Source organism: Chiloscyllium plagiosum, unplaced genomic scaffold (assembly GCF_037043375.1).
Source record: "Chiloscyllium plagiosum isolate Xiang-an unplaced genomic scaffold, Cpla_swu_hap1 HiC_scaffold_15, whole genome shotgun sequence".
Lineage (NCBI taxonomy): Eukaryota > Metazoa > Chordata > Chondrichthyes > Orectolobiformes > Hemiscylliidae > Chiloscyllium > Chiloscyllium plagiosum.
Genome location: NW_028270153.1, coordinates 66,270,765 through 66,273,725, shown reverse-complemented (window position 1 = coordinate 66,273,725; position 2,961 = coordinate 66,270,765). Strand labels below are relative to the sequence as shown.

At 48.6% G+C, this 2,961-nt stretch overlaps 1 pseudogene; it reads left to right on the top strand.

Annotated features, from left to right (window-relative positions):
• Positions 1-462: 462 nt before the first annotated feature.
• Positions 463-842, top strand: LOC148147675 (prefoldin subunit 6 pseudogene; annotated as a pseudogene).
• The last annotated feature ends 2,119 nt before the right edge of the window (positions 843-2,961 follow it).

Here is a 2,961-nt window from a genome sequence, read left to right as displayed (position 1 = left end):
CGGGTGCTCCGGTTTCCTCCCACATTCCAAAGATGTGCAGGTCAGGTGAATCGGCCATGCTAAATTGCCCGTAGTGTTAGGTGCATTAGTCAGAGGGAAATGGGTCTGGGTGGGTTACTCTTTGGAGGGTCAATGTGGACTTGTTGGGCTGAAGGGCCTATTTCCACACTATAGGGATTCTATGATTCTATGAACTGGATGAGGAGCTGAACGTCACCCCTGTCTATCATGTCCAGAAACCGTGCAGGGCATCTCCGGACTGGCAGGGCTTGTCTGAGTGCCCAATGGTCTTCTGGACAGGGTGGTCTTTAAACCAGGATGGTTTAAAGATGGCGCAGATGCAATGGGCGTTGGCGACAGGTCAGTCATCCTGGAAATGGTGTGTGGTAAGATAGGAGCGCAGGCAAGAGTTGAGAGAGGTCTTTGAGTCGGGGTCGGTACCTCATGGGGTGAGGTTGAGAAATGGCTGATGGAATCCAAAGGGAGCCGCAGCAGGAGCTGGGGAGATACCAGGCACTACAGGAAGACCTCAGCAAAAATGCTGAAAACTAGAGGGACAAGTGGCAGAAAAAGAAAATGGCATTACAGAGGAGGCCAGGTCTCTTGGAAGCGATTAATATCTGCGTTCAAACTGATTGGTGCTGTTCTGGCAAGAAGCAGGGGCGAGGGGAAGCCAAGCCAACAGTTGTCAAGTGATTGAATGATGCCGACAGAGAAATAAAGTGAGGCCAGGGACAAATGGGGGAGCTGGAGAAGAAGTCAGAGGAGCAGAGGGAGAAGCACTTGCAAAGCTACAATGGGATTTCCAGAGAGCACGAGGGAAAAACCCTGTTAAAGTGTAAACACAGTCTCCCACCATCTCCCTGTCAGACTGCTCTCTAACTCCTCTCTTACAGCCTTCAGTCTTGGCTTTGGAGGTGGTTTTCTCCCACTGCAGTAACCCCTTCCACGCCCACTCTCACCCACAAGAAATGGTATCGAGCCTGAAAGGAGTTTGCTGTTGTTTTGTGTTTGAACCTCTTTATGGTTTGTGCTGGAAAAGCACAGCAGGTCAGGCAGCATCGAGGAGCAGGAAAATCGATGTTTCAGGCAAAAGCCCTTCGTACTGAAGACTGTGCTCCAGAACTTGCCGCTCCCCGAGCCAAGCTCTTCCAGTACAGTTACAACACTGGCATCTACCCGACAATGTGGGAAACTGCCCAGGTATGTCCTGTACACAAAACACAGGACACACCCAACCCAGCCAATTACTACCCCATGCGTCTACTCTGCATCATCAGTAAAGTAATGGAAGGGGTCATCAACTGTACTATCAAGCAGCACCTGCCCGGTAACAACCTGCCAAGGTCACTCAGCTCCAGACCTCATTCCAGCCTTGGTTCAAACATGGACATAAGAGCTGAATTCCCAAGGGGAGGAGAGAGTGACTCCCTTGACATTAAGGCTGCATTTGACTGAGTGTGGCATCAAGGAGCCCTGGCAAAACTGGAATCAATGGGAATCAGGGGGCAAACACTGGTTAGAGTCATATGTGACGCAAAGGAAGATGGTTGTGGTTGGGGAGGGTCAGTCGTCTCAGCTCCAGGACATCTCTACAGGAGTCCCTCAGGGTAGTGTCCTAGGCCCAACCAGCTTCAGCTGCTTCATCAATGACCTTCCCTCTGTCTTAAGGTCAGAGTGGGGATGTTTGCCAATGATTGCACAGTATTCAGCACCAGTCACGACTCCTCAGATACTGAAGCAGTCTTTGCTCAAATGCAACAAGGTCTAGACGATATCCAGGCTTGGGCTGACAAGTGGCAAGTGACATTTGCATTACATAAATACCACACAATGACCATCACCAGTAAGAATCATTTTAATCACCGCCCCATGACACTCAACAGCATTACCATCACTCAATCCCCCACTGTCAACATCCTTGGGGTTACCATTGACCAGAAACTCAAATGGACTCACCACATAAATATAGTGGCTACAAGAGCGGGTCAGAGATTAGGAATACTGTGGCAAGTAACTCACCTCCCGACACCCCAAAGTCTATCCACCATCTACAAGGCCCAAGTCAGGAGTGTGATGGAATACTCCCTACTTGCCTGGATGGGTGCTGCTCCAATAACACTCAAGAGGCTTGACACCATCCAGGACAAAGCAACCCCCTTGATTGGCACCACATCCACAAACATTCAATCCCTCCACCACCGGTGCTCAGTAGCAGCAGTGTGTACTATCTACAAGATGCACTGCAGAAGTTCACCAAAGATCCTTAGACATCACCTTCCAAACCCATGACCACTCCCATCTAGAAGGACAAGGGCAGCAGATACCTGGGAACACCGCCACCTGCAGGTTCCCCTCCAAGCCACTCACCACCCTGACTTGGAAATATACCTCCGTTCCTTCACAGTCATTGGGTCAAAATCCTGGAATTCCCTTCCTACCGGCATTATGGGTCAGCCCACAGCAAGTGGATTGCAGCGATTCAAGTAGGCAGCTCACCACCACCTTCTCAAGGGCAAATAGGGATGGGCTATCAATGCTGGCCAGCCAGCGACACCCAAGTCCCACAAATGAATAAAAAGTAAAAAAAAAGTCCCAGGTACAAAGGTACAGAACCTTAAGTACAGATTCTTGGTGGGAAAAGTCAGGAAAATAAAGAAATAAAAGGAATAGCATTACAGCTTGTAGGAATAAATTACAGAAATAAAGAGGGTGTGAACATAGGAGGTACATTTGCAGATGACACCAACATTGGGGGTGTAGTGGACAGCGAAGAAGGTTATCTTAGATTACAATGGGATCTTGATCAGCTGGGCCATTCTGTCTTCAGCATGCCCCCTTCTTAAACATATTTGTTACATTAATTATTTTCAGTCCTCCCGGATGCTGCTGTTATCTTACACTGTGAAAATTGATGCCAAGTACTTATTTAGTTCCTCTGTTATTTTTTTATTCTCCATT